General features: G+C 44.7%; 1 protein-coding gene and 1 non-coding gene across 2 annotated transcripts in view; both read left to right on the forward strand.

The window, feature by feature from the left end:
- Positions 1-14,104, forward strand: part of MSRA (methionine sulfoxide reductase A) — a 297,534-nt gene that overhangs the window by 277,809 nt on the left and 5,621 nt on the right. The gene's annotated exons all lie outside the window — the stretch shown is intronic.
- TRNAK-CUU (transfer RNA lysine (anticodon CUU)) lies at positions 7,557-7,629 on the forward strand. The gene has a single exon. It is a non-coding gene; the product is annotated as a tRNA-Lys (tRNA).

The raw sequence follows: 14,104 nt of genomic DNA on the forward strand, positions 1-14,104 counted from the left end.
TTGCTGAGCTCAGCACCCCGCTTTCTAATGGCTTCTTCCCATTCTCTTCGACACGGTATAGCTAAGCCAGCACCGAGCTGTTCAACATCCCAGTCTCCTCGCTGACAGCCCAAACCCAGCAGTGAATCACAGCATATAAAACAGAAGGAGGTGTACCTCGCTTTCGGATGGGCTTTGTTGGCTCATTTGTTGGCTCAAAGGAGCTAGGACAGCCAGAGTCACCCTCTGCATGCTCCTGCATCACTGCCCTTCGGCTAGTGGTGAGCAGAAGCACTTAAGTAAATATATGACTAATTTAGAGGGCAGAGGGTAACATTAATTAGCTCATCCTGTCCTTGAATGTTTCTGTGTCACTGACTCTCTAATTTATGGCTCTTGCGTTTTCTGTTGTTGTTTCTCACGGCAATAATAACCCGCGATCTCAGTTTGTACATTTAAATTCAAAATGTAAAAACATCCATCAGTGAAAGACCCTATTCAATTCTCCCACTGTATAACCAATGCTTTTCAAAGAAATGAGCCAGAGTGAATTCAGAGCCCATTAGGCATGTCCCAGGAGTCATGAACCTGTATGCTTACAGATGTGCTTACAGATATAAATCTGCATTAAGGAAAAAAAATCCTGCTTGACCGAAGGTATTTGTTCTAAAACACACAATTTAAAGTGCAGCTTTGTATGGAGAAGTGACTCTGTGGGATGGCTTTGAGTGATTTTATGTGTATTTCATTGCATCAAGATTAAATTTACTCCTTTACAAGCAGAAGAAATATTATTTCTCCGGCAGCCTCACATACTTGCTCTGGTTTCCATAGCCCAAACTGGATGGGTGTTTTCCCATCCAGGAATCAGGTTTGTTTTGATCGGCATTTGATCCAGCTGAACTGTAACGCAGACCACAGCAGTTGGAGCCTCAAAACCACTTTGGGAATATCCCTTGTTTCTCAAGACAGTGTCCATGTTTGTGCATTAGCCTCTGTATTTTCACCTTTGAGCATGCTGTGATGCTCAGACCAGTTCTTTGCTGCCGTTTACAAAAATATCAATCTCTGAGATTGAATGAGTTGGACGTGCTATTTATAAAAAGGTTATGTGAGCCAAATATTTATCATCCTCATAGCACAGGACAGTGACACAGGGCAAGTCAGAAGATAGGCAGGTAGGAAACAGGAGTTGGGAAGGCAAGGGATGGAGGCTGAAGAAGAACATGAGGAAGCGGGGAAAAGAGGAAAAAGGAAGACGCTTGGGCCTGAAGGAGCTCTTAAGTATCAGTGCCTATGGCAAACTTTCCCTGTGCAAGGGAAACCCATCCATTGACCTCCTGTTGCTTTACCTAGATGTGGGAGCTCTTTATAGTGCTATTAATACGTCCCCCAACGAGTATTAGATGTAGTGCTGTGTGGTGAAGGGGAGCAGGAAAATCCCCTGCAGGCTTACTGATTTTTAAGACCAAACGGGATGGGCAGGTGCTGGCCACTTTCGTAAGGTGAGTGGCTGTGTCCCACGGGCTGTGCAAGGCAAGCTCGGAAAAGAAAATTAGGCAGAAACAGTCTATGCTTGGGAGATTGGGAAAGAATAAACTGAATGACCGTATTCCTTCAATGGAAACACAGATACCGTAAGCATGGATTAAGGGCAGCAGATTTGAGACCATCGGTGGTGTCAGGCATGGTGGGAGAAGCCACGCTGACTTGTGATCTTGGCTATATCACTTGGAAGAGTATGGGAAATCCTTTAATGTGTCCCTCCTGCCCAGTTCGGGTTGCCTAGATGGTGGGACCCCCATTGCTTCCCCTGGAGAAATGTCAGCCTGGCAGGGCTGGCATCTGTTGGTGCCTATAGCCTTGGTCACAGCGAGCGCTTGGACCGAGCCCCCTCATTTCCTTCTCGTAAAACCCTCAAAGGACCCACACCGAGATGGACGTAAAGAGGCAGCAAAAGGGAAGCAGTTGTTCTCCGAAGGAAAGAGGAGAGGGGTGTTGCTAACACTGTGATTCCTCGGAGCAACATGTCCTGATGCAGCCTGCCACGCCGAGGGAGGCACAGAGCCACGCACGACATCTCCAAACGGTCTGTTAGCGTTCCCCCTCCTCTTGCTTCAGAAAAAGGAAGAGGCAGGGGAGAGGGCAGAGACCCCAAGGGAGGCTGGGGAGGTGTTTTGGGGGACGACGGGGGGAGCCCCTTCGTTTCTCTCTACTTGCTGTAATAACCTAAACGAACGGTTTTGAGATTTCGTAACGCTAGCCACTTCCTAATTAGGACAAGCTTAAAAAGGACCACTTGGCATCCTTGTTGGTGAGAGCCATGTGCTACCTGCAGCAGGCCAACTCCAAAATGAAACTGATTTTTCTCTTACCTACATTCTGCATTCAAGCAGCTGCTCCTAACAGGTGCTTGCTCTCTTCCTAGCAGATGGCGACGAAAAAATGGGTTTGTTGGCAGGTTTTGCCACAAAGCAGCCTTCTTATCACACATATTGATGTGTATACAAACATACACGCGCGCTATCAGGCTTTCGGTTTAAAAAGTAAATCTCCTTCTGATACAAGGTCAGTCACGTGGGGTCTTAGCGAGAACGGTACGTACTTCTCTCTTTTGTATCCTGGGTCTAAAGGCATTTGTGACCGAGCTGCCACATCAAAACCCTGGCAAACATTTGCCCATTAGTTCGACTCTTCTGCTGTATCTAAAGGACCATGTGGGAGGAGGAATATGTAGTGTTATACCTCCGTGTTTATCAGTGCATCTTTAATAGCTTGTGCTAGCTCGGATAACAATGAAGTAGAAAGCCAGCAGATTTGAGACGGGGACTAGCCTGATGCTTTTCTCCTTGCCATTGTTTAGGGTAATATAATAGAAATGCGGAAAACAAATAATCTCTCTCCTTAAATAAAACGACCAACTGAGAATTTACAGTGCAGGAGAGACATAGCAATGCACTTGAACAAAGAAATATAACGGCAGCACTTTATCACCGGGAAACGCACCCCGGACTCTGAGTGCCGAAATGTGTTCAAAGCTGCCTTGGGGAAGTACGCGGGGAGATCATTTGTTCTGTATTCATCACCCGAAGAGAGACAGCTGTCAAACGAATCTTTATATGCCGTTTTGTTCTTGGCCTGTTAACTCTGATTCCACATCCCAGATTTTGCCTGGTGAGGGCTGTAAATTCGACAAAACGGTGCAAAGCAATGCCAGATTCCGAGGACTCCGGCATCGCCCAAAAGACCTTTCCTACTTCTATTACTTGTCGTGCAAGTAGCACCAGGAAGACCCCTACTCGCTCTGTTTTGCTGTTCATTTCAAACAAACAGCCTGAGCCAAGACAACCAGATGAGGATGACATCTGGCTATCAAACCTCTGCCAAGTCGCTGCTGTTCTGTAGCTGGCAGGAGGATGATGTGCTGCAAATGCCAGGTTCTCGCTGAAATGTAAAGTGCATTCCCCGCATTTTCTTTCCTTCCTCTCCAGCCACAATCAGTTCGGTATTTTGGTTTACTAATGGCCAAATTCAAATCTCCTTTCCAGCCGCATAAATCCATTTCATCGATGCTAGGAGGCTTATATGACGAGTGGAATTCGACCCTGAAGTCCAAGATGGTCTCGTATTTTCTAAGCTTACTGACAAATTAACTTGTTGACTGTGACTCTCATTCAAACATCCAGCCCCTCCTGTGGGGTATGTTTGTGGTGAGGATTGCTAATCACATATATGAGAGCAGTTTGTATCTAAACTCTTCCAGGAAGAAGTAGGTAGAGCTTGGGGCAGGTGGATAAGCTAAAGAAGCTCTGGAGGTCTCCTTCACTGCTATTTTTCTGTAAGCCTAAGGCGCACCTCTTTAATAAGAAATCACTACAGCTCGTGCAAAAAAAGCACTGTATCTTGTGAAAGAAATCTGTTGCTAATTAAAGGTACGTGGAGTTAGAAGACGGCTCACTAGCCCCCCTGGAATGCATTGCTTTCTGTTGGGCTCAGGAGCAGTTTGAGCACAGCCACACAGGGGAAGCTCATTCAGGGGTGGTGTGTGAAGGAGCTGAAGCTGTAGGATTTGCCCTGTTTCCTTACGAAGGATTTTTGTTTTCACCCCTCCTCGCGTGCTGCTCTACTCTCAGCATTTTTGGCAGCTGGCAGAGGGCATGAAAGAAATAACTATGCTGGTTTTGCAGCTGATGTTCTGGCCAGGTGCATTTTTTCCCCTCTTCTGGTAAAATAGTTTTGCTGCAGGCACAAGTAACCAGTTTTCAAAATTGTAGATGGAAAGTAATTGTATTAAATAAATATGCACAGAGCTTGGGCTGTTGAAGTGAACTTGCTTTGCAAAGGGCACAGGTCGTATTTCTGCTTTTCTAGTTAGCATCCAAAGTATGGCTTCTTTGCCATGTATTTGCAGATTTTAGGAGCATCGTTTGCTTTCAGTCTGTGGGCTTGTAAGCAGAAGCCATCTGCTTTCGAGGGCACTCACGCAAGAAGTGGATATTAATGCTTGAAGAATAACTCAAATCTTTTTAGGTTGTCTTTGGTGAACCAGCTTGCTATGAAAACAAACTCTGATTTCCACAGTTCATACCAAAACTTTCACCAAAGAGTCCATAGATGGGTAGGGATTAGAGAAATTGGATTAATTGTGTCTTATTTTATCATGTGCAGCTGTGCTAGCAACTCACCAGCCATTTAATCTTCCTAGATAGCTTTTGTGGAGCTGATTTCAGAGGAACGTATGTTTAGATATGGTCCTAGCAGGGTGATGCAGTGAGTGAACCCGGATTTAGTAGATCACCAGGTTCTGTTTGACCCCAGCTGTGCCCATTTCCCTTTAGTGCTGCATCAGTTTTGTCTGGTTTGGGACGTGGGCTGACTCCTTGGAGTTTAATTCTGTTGCCTGATGCACAAGTGTCACGGTGACTTTTGTGATGTCCTGGAGAGGCATCTTCTGGCCTTTAGGTCCACTCCAGTGGGATGGGGGTTCCCATCAGTCTCGTATGAGACCTGCCAACCCCCTGAGCATGTCTCTGGTACCCTGAGCTGCCTCGCATACACAGAGTTCGCTGCAGTACAAATAAAGTCTATAGCTGACAGCATTACCCTGCCTTCCGTCTGAGATCGGTTGGTTTCAGCATCAAATAAGCAAAACCGAACTGATCTGTATGGAAATTCTCAGGATTGTACAAGCTTATTCAAAAGGTGTTTTCATCTGCTGGCTCCACTGGAGATCTCACATACAGCGAATTCAAACCATAACAATTTTTTTTTAACTTCATCAAAAGTTACCCTCTTTTTATGCCAAAGGAGTACATTACAATATTTTGAATTGAAATCAAATTTGAGCAAAGATTTGTCAAATATGGGGGGATCTTTGCATTGAAAGGTATGTACAGATACTGTAACTAACTTGAATCATGCTCGATGCTACGTAACTGCTCAACGTGAAATATCATTCTGAATATCTAACTGAATCTACGTGTCTTTGGATTCTGTCCTGATCAATGATCATAATGCATCCTCCTGTAAAATAATCAGTTAACTTGTGGAACTATTGTGGCAGTATGGTTTAGGCATGTCTGCACAAAAAATAAATTGCTTGCTATTAACCCAGTACTTGAGAGCAAAACTTTTTTGCAGAAAAGATAACAAATAGCTAATTCAGGTTTCCAAAAGCATGTGTACTATTATCGTTAGTAAGAAGCTTAACCAACCTGAAAGCAAATGCTAAACGATCCAGATCTTAGGCTTATTAAGCTTGTGTGTTTTCTACCACTTAAAAGCCTATCAAAAACCTAAAGATGTGGGTAAATGAGATTTTCTGGAAGGCAAGCTTTAAAGTTTACCTCCTTCTCTTTTTAAACAAGAAGGCGATGCCTCTATTTACATGCCGTTTCTGGAACTCAAATGGAGCGAGTACATCATGCTGCAGTGTTTCGTGGAACATCCTTTGTTTATTCACACTGTGCCACTTTTAAACTTCAGATGTAAACAACAAAGGCTTCTTTGTATTTCACACTATCTCATACTCACTACCTTCTGAAGTCCAAAGCCAAAACACTGTGGAATTTTACCCTCCTCACACTTTCTTCTGCTTGTCGGATGCGTTCTTCCAGCCTTTTCTATTTATAGTAGCTGGAAAACTACTTATCTTCTGATTAAAACATGCTCTATTCATTTTCTCTTGACTTTTCAGTCCTTGGTATGGGCTAAAATTGTATTCCCTGGTAACCATTTCAAATATAATTTTAGTAGTAATTATGCATATATTCGATAACAGAAACAATTTGTCATCCTGAAGGATCCAAATTGCTTTAAAGTTGTCGACCTGTCTGTGATCTGTTTCACAGATGAAAAATCCAGAAAATATTCCACCGAACTCAGTTGGTCAGACAGAAAGGTCAGGAAGACCCAGGCTGGAAATGCAGCAGCTGTCTGACAATGCACGTTTTAGCGCAGAAGAGTACGGTTTCCATTTCAAACCAGAGTGGGAATTTTAGTTGGAAATTTCACAAAACTTTAGCTGCACTGATCCTTGAGATCTGCTGCCGAGAAGTCCCCCCTGCCTTTTTCACCATGGGAAGGACCTCATTTTATGTTTCATTTGACATGCAGTGGGTCAGACTGTGCATGGTGTCCGCATCAATCTCGTGCTGGATCCATCTCCTCTCTGCTTGCTGATGCCCGAGGGAGGTAGACAAGCTCTTTGCTCCCCTTCTCCCATTCTGTGCTTATCTCCGTGGGAAAGGCAAGGGCAGACTACCCAGGCAGCTTTAGACACGTTGCTGTGCTGCGTTGCATACAGTCCTGTCCTATATGCGTAGTATAAATGAAAACTTACTTTTCAAGAAGACCAGAGCAGCATGGTGTTGATTTTTTTCCTTTCGCAGGGATAAGTAGAATCCTTTATCATCCCATCCCCTTAAGCTGCATTTGAGCACAAGAGATATCTGATGAGCCCATCCATTGAATACTGTGGTCAGTTTTGGGCCCCTCACTACAAGGACATGGAGGTGCTGGAGCGTGTCCAGAGGAGGGCAACGAAGCTGGTGAAGGGCCTGGAGCACAAGTCTGATGGGGAGCGGCTGAGGGAACTGGGGTTGTTCAGCCTGGAGAAGAGGAGGCTGAGGGGAGACCTCATCGCGCCCTACAACTACCTGGAAGGAGGTTGTAGTGAGGTGGGGGTTGGTCTCTTCTGCCAAGTAACAGCGATAGGACGAGAGGAAATGGCCTCAAGTTGCGCCAAGGGAGGTTTAGATTGGACATCAGGAGAAATTTCTTTTCTGAAAGAGCGGTCAGGCCTTGGAACAGGCTGCCCAGGGGAGTGGTGGAGTCACCATCCCTGGAGGTATTTAAAAGACGTGTAGATGAGGTGCTTAGGGACATGGTGTAGTGGTGGACTTGGCAGTGCTGGGTTAACGGTTGGACTCGATGATCTTAAGGGTCTTTTCCAACCTAAATGATTCTATGATTCTGTGATTCTGTTTGGGCAGAACGTTTAATGTATAGCATAACAAATGATTTTGCTGTAAATTGCTAGGAGTGTTAGGTCCATGTTAGATTCCTCTGAGATCTTTCCCCGGCTAGCTCAGTCGGTAGAGCATGGGACTCTTAATCTCAGGGTCGTGGGTTCGAGCCCCACGTTGGGCACCAAAAAGAACTGTCGTGGTTTAACCTGGCAGGCAACCAAATACCATGCAGCCGCTCGCTCACTCCCCCCCTCCCCCCCTCAGCAGGGCGGGGAGAGAATCGGAAGGGTGAGAGTGAGGGAAAAAACTCGTGGGTTGAGATAAAGAGAGTTTAATAGAACAGAAAAGAGAAAATAATAATAAAAAATAATATATACAAAATGAGTGACGCACAATGCAATTGCTCACCACCCGCGCTGACCGATAACCAAGTAGCGATTACTTCCTGGATCACGCCTACCATTCATATACTGAGCATGACGTCACATGGTATGGAATACCCCGTTGGCCAGCTGGGCTAGCTGTCCTGGCTGTGTTCCCTCCTCCCAGTCTTGGGAGGGTAGTAGCTTGGTAGCCTCCTGGAGCGTAGTTGTCCTTGACAAGATACTTAGCAACAACTGAAAACATCAGTGTGTTATCAACATTCTTCTCACACTAAATCCAAAACACAGCACTAGGAAGAAATTTTAACTCTATCCCAGCCGAAACCAAGACAATAAGAAAGCAGCAATATGGACTGCAAATACTTTAACGTGACAGCAGCTAGTTTAGTAGGTGAGTCTAGTGGTAGGTGTTCAAGGTGAGTCGTTGTCCACTCTACAATACCCTCCTGTGGCTGTGTGAAACCTTGACTGAACGAACGTTATCGACAAAATCACCTTGTCCTCAGTATGGGCAGAGTTTCCCTTGTGCTCTCAGCTGACCTAGGAGCTGCGAGGCATACTGTATGAGAACTTTCTTCGTATTTGTGTTAACTGTGGCCACCGGAGCCTGCAACTTTGGTCAGGCTCCTCGTTGTGCCAAGTGGTGCACATATGGCCATTGTAAAAAACGGTGTGCGCCCTGCAGAGCTGGAATAAAAAAAGATGAGTCGCATTAGTGCCATTTTAAAGAATGAGAAACAGAAGCAGAAAGAGAGGTTGGGAACACTTGTTTTGCTGAAAGTCACCAGGACAGTCAGAGGCGAGCCAGGTGATAGTCCTGCTGCTCTAGAAAGGCTCAGGGCTTTCACCACAAACGAGTCTATCTTCTAAAGAGGACGGACAGCACAATGCAAATAATCTTCCGGGATGAGATGGTTTTGGGATGAGATGGTTTAGCATTACACACTAATGGTCATGAGAGGCTGAACAGAAAACCACAGCTTGTTAGCAGAGGCACAATAAGTGGCAGCGGTGACAGGTTGCCCAACAATTTCCATTATAAGGATCTTCCTTCAGGTATTCCAGTATATCAATTTTTATGATTTCGTGCTTGGTCTCTGTCTGAAAGTTTTTCCCTCTGATCACAACAGAAGTGATTTCTGGATTTTTCAGGATGAGTTTAGGAAAAACTAAATTGTTTATTCCTCTTAAAAATTCATATGTTTTCCTGAGAAACTGTCATGCTTATATATTGTGGAAGAAATACCTGATATAAATCCAGTGTTGACTCTAGTGAGAAAAATAAAATAATGGCAATGTAACAGTAGAGCTGAACTGAGCCCTCTACCTTAAATATGTGAAATGAACATTTTTACTTCTACATTGCAACTCCCTTGAATGAAAAATAATTGCAATGGCTTCCATTTATTGCAAAGGATTCATATACAAGGGAATACCTTGCATCGCACGGGCTAGTCTGCACTTTGCAACGAAGCATGGTTCAGAGATAACTGAGCTAATGGAAGTGGTAAAGTCTTGTCAACACAATATTTATGTGTGGAGTGTTTTCTTCTGCTCACAGACAGCATGGATTTGCCTGATCTTACCGTTACACTGCTTTTGGACCCAAATTAGGTTCTCAGGATCGTTCAGGACCGCACCATGTGGAGATGCAAGTTCTGGTCTGCAATAGCTTGGAGGATTCTGCACTGGTTGTTACTGGTGGCCCCATCTCAGTTTGGACCTGGCCATTTTTCATTTCAGGAATATGAGGGTAATGGATGAGTGATTAGTGAAGAACAGTCTGCTGTCTCAAACCACGGAATAGATTTTAGCTTTAGATCACTGAAAGTCAGAATAGGGCATATCTTTTCTTAGCCATCATAAATTATCCATGCAGGATGTACAGTAAAAGGCTGTTTGGCTGCGTTAAAATTGGCTAGACAAACAGAATTTCCATCTCTCTCAATGGCTCCTTCAACACCTAATTAGTTCCCAGATGCTAGTTGAGCAAGATGTCTTTTATCTTTGCTAATGTTATCTTCCTATACCTCCTAAATGCCCCCTGGTGCCATTCTTCACTTTCATCTTTCTTCCCTCACGAGAAGGCAGGATGGGTGTTCAGGAAGCTCTCTTCTGAAGGTCAAGCTTGTAAAGACCGTGGGTCAAGCTGATCCTGTTATACCAGTCAGTATCTGGAGCAAAAGCTTTGAATCCAGAATTAGATTGATATGATGGAGAGCGGGATACAACTTCCTTTCTATGCATGTTCATAGGATCGGTATCCGTCAGGAAAAAAATAGAATTGAAGTTTTTATTTCGCTGCCAGTTCCGTTTAATACAGCTTAGGACAAATTCAATGCTCATCTTTTCCCATTGCTAGGAGGTGCAAAGAAGTCTGCCTGTATAAATCTGCCATTTCCGCTGGCATAGCTGATTGTTGTGGGCAACGAGGAAGTACACTCAGATGTAAAATAGTTGTAAATATCAGACTAACTGCTCTCCGGACTTCCTAGACCCTCTGAGCATAACCACTTGGAGCCTCAGATATGTTGATAGCCAGGGTATCGGCCAACTGTGATTTACCTTGGCAGGTCTGATTTACATCCTAGCCCAGCAATTCTTTCCCCTCTGGCAGGAACGAGTGACCAAACAGCCTCCTTCAAGCTAAGTATTTAAGAGAAAAGCGTTTCAGAGAAAGCAGATCTTCAAACCAGCAGAACAGACTATATATATATACATGCAGCTTTCCCCTCAGGCCCACGAAGCTGTGTCTCTAGCTGTCAGTTTACTCGATTCAGATGACGTCCTCTGTTGTGTGCGTGGGTTTTGTCAACAGGCAAAACCTCTGACAAAGTCAGTTTTGCAGTTTTATAGATAAGAATCAACATTCTTCTGCTTAGCACATTGCACCACCATCTTTTAAGTTTCTATTGTATTTTCTTCTTATCTGCATATTCCCTGTGCTGCACTGGAAGAATACACTCGTATAAACAATTCCAGCAGGCCCATGTAAGAGCATTTTTCCTCTTTGACCAGGCTATGTGTAGTCCCTATAGGATGTTTATGTCTTCAGTTTTATAATGTAGACACATAGCAGCTTGTTTTCTATCACAGCAAAGACCAAAGCAAGTTGTAAAGTCAATGGGTTTCACCGTTTCTGCTTTTAGATCGATATGCCCACACTATGAAGGATGCAGAATTTATACCAACATAATTCAATCATTCCCGGTTTCAATCCTGCCCGATTTGCGAGAGGCACGCTGCAAAGTGAGTTCTGAGGCTAGATAGCTTCCCTGCAAGGATATTAATAATACTTAGAAATTATATAGCACTCCAAAACCCTGTGCAAGCATTAGCTAATTATGTAGCACTCCAAAGCCCTGTGCAAGACATTAGCTAATCAATTCTTGCAGCACCTATCAAATATATCAATATCATTCAGTCCGTTGTGCAGAGTGGTAAATGGAAAGAGGAGAATGTGGATATCTGGTGCCAGTCCATGCCGCTGCCCAGTGTGGTAGCTGGGGTTAGACTTCAGCACTTGCCAGCCACTGCTCCCACATTCTCCTTGGCAGGATCCTTCTTCCCGACTGGCTCGCTGTGGATAAACACAGGATTTCCAAAAGGAGGTCACCTACATGAACGTGAATGCAGATTTTACCAGCTAGACACCATTTCAGCCCATTCCAGGGCTTTGTGGAGGTCACTGGCATCAGTTAGATTGGAAAAGCCAACATCAGTAAGTGACATAGAGAAGACTGGACCCAGCACAGCAAACTGAATTTTAATATTCATGGAATCATAGAATAACAGTTGAGTTTACCAGTGAGGTGCTCCAGCCAACCGAAGGCGGCACAAAAAAAGCCGTTTAAAATAATGTATCATTGAGATGTTATACTGCAGAGCAGGTTGTCTTGCGGAAAAGGAGAGGTATATCTAAATGACACTTAGGAAATGAAGGACAACCAGTGTGCCCAGGTGGCCAAGGAGGCCAATGGCATCCTGGCCTGTATCAGAAATAGTGTGGCCAGCAGGAGCAGGGAGGTGATCGTGCCCCTGTACTCGGCACTGGTGAGGCCGCACCTCGAATACTGTGTTCAGTTCTGGGCCCCTCACGACAAGAAGGACATGGAGGTGCTGGAGCGTGTCCAGAGGAGGGCAACGAAGCTGGTGAAGGGCCTGGAGCACAAGTCTGATGGGGAGCGGCTGAGGGAACTGGGGTTGCTCAGCCTGGAGAAGAGGAGGCTGAGGGGAGACCTCATCACGCTCTACAACTACCTGAAAGGAGGTTGTAGCGAGGTGGGGGTTGGTCTCTTCTCCCAAGTAACAAACGATAGGACGAGAGGAAATGGCCTCAAGTTGCGCCAGGGGAGGTTTAGATTGGACATTAGGAGAAATTTCTTTACTGAAAGAGTGGTCAGGCCTTGGAACAGGCTGCCCAGGGAAGTGGTGGAGTCACCATCCCTGGAGGTATTTACAAGACGTGTAGATGAGGTGCTTAGGGACATGGTTTAGTGGTGGACTTGGCAGTGCTGGGTTAACTGTTGGACTCGATGATCTTAAGGGTCTTTTCCAACCTAAATGATGCTATGATCTATAAAACATTCTTTCTTAATTGCACATTATTGAAGCCTCATGCTACTCATTGTGTTAGTTCCTCTGGACCAAAGTAGGCGATAGCTGGTCCTCAGTATAAGCGAGCATGTATTGCTGAATTTCTGCTCCCAAGCCTGCCAGCAACTAATCCACAAACTTGGCAAAGTCAGTTAATTTGTTTCCCCGTTAAAAATATCACATAGTCATGTATCTAGGAGGTACGCATACTCCCATCCTACAGAAGATTGAGCCCGCGCAACTAATTCCTGCAGGCCTTCTCCTGAAATAGTGCAGCTCCTTTAACTCATAGTGCTTTTGGAAACAGAGCTGAATTTCAGTATTGCTGCTGATGGTATGAAATTTTGAGTAGCCAATGTAATAAAGGGGTAGCCCTAGAGGTTTTAAATAGGCACTCCCTGCTGGAGCACTCAGGATTGTGAGATTACTTGCCTTACAGTTCTACGTCAAGGGTGAATGATGACACAGAAGCACAAGGTGTCAAGATGCTCCGCGGTATTTTCAACATCAGTGGCTTTAGAGGGGCCATTACAATACGGTAGCTTCGCGTAACTTGCTGAGACACGAGACAAACGGGATGTTGCAGCGGCCTGAGTACAGGCTGCGAGCTTGCTTTAAAGTGCGTATTGCATCAAACACAAGATGATGCTATTTTTATTAAAAGCCACAAAATGCTTGAAACCGATTAATACTCTGCTGCTTTACTGATGCCTCTGCTCCGAAAATTAAATGGTTTCATTTAATGAAACCAATTTTAAGGGTTTTTTTTTCTCAGATTTATAAGTGGGTTCAACCCCTTCTCTAAACTTCCACGAACCATGCGTTTTCAGCACAACATATCAAAGTGTCGGTGGCTTCCAGTCTGTTCCTTCACGTAGTGGGAGGTACAAGGGAATCGTGCTTTTCTGGCACAGTTCATTCCAAATTCTTAAGGCACTTTACAAGCACTAGCTACTTCCATCTGAATATAAACAAGAAGCCAAACACCTTGAATGTGTTGTTGCCATGCTGTAATGTCAAATGATTAAATATTTTGACATACTTTGGCTCAATATAATCAGCTGGCTACAAAACGCTGAAGCAGCAATTACTGTCAGTTCAGAGGGCAGTAGCAAATCCAAGTGCAGAAGTATCGCGTGCTAAATACAGTTGCTTGGGAGTAAGTGAAGAACAACCTCCTGCGGTTACACTGGTCTGGTTTATTCCTTGGCAGTCTCCCATATAATCTCCCCCGTTGAGGACAGCATTTCGTATCACCTAGCATAACGGAACTGAATTGCTGCCGCTGGAACAAACCAATGTCGCTAACACGCAGACTCTGCTGTCTCCCAGTGACCCAGAGCATGGCCTTCAACTTAAAAAGTAAAAACAGCTTAAGATGATACCATCTCGCTAAATGACTAGAACATCCCTTAAAATCTTTCTAACTGCAATCTGCATGCCATGGGATCCCCTCACTACAGCGGAGATGGGACTGGTAGCACCGGATTAAGTGGCAGACAACTGGATAACCAACCGGTATGGTTCAAATGGAAAAAAAGAGGGTTTCATTTGCTGCAATCCATAGTGATTCCAAGCCTGTGTGTCCAAAATCACGTCTTTACTGACAGTGATGTTTGTGCCAGCGGCTGGTCCTAGGCATGCAGCGTTCACGTGTATAGCACTGGCTGTTGAACG

This window comes from Calonectris borealis, chromosome 3 (assembly GCF_964195595.1).
Source record: "Calonectris borealis chromosome 3, bCalBor7.hap1.2, whole genome shotgun sequence".
In the NCBI taxonomy this organism is placed as follows: Eukaryota; Metazoa; Chordata; class Aves; order Procellariiformes; family Procellariidae; genus Calonectris; species Calonectris borealis.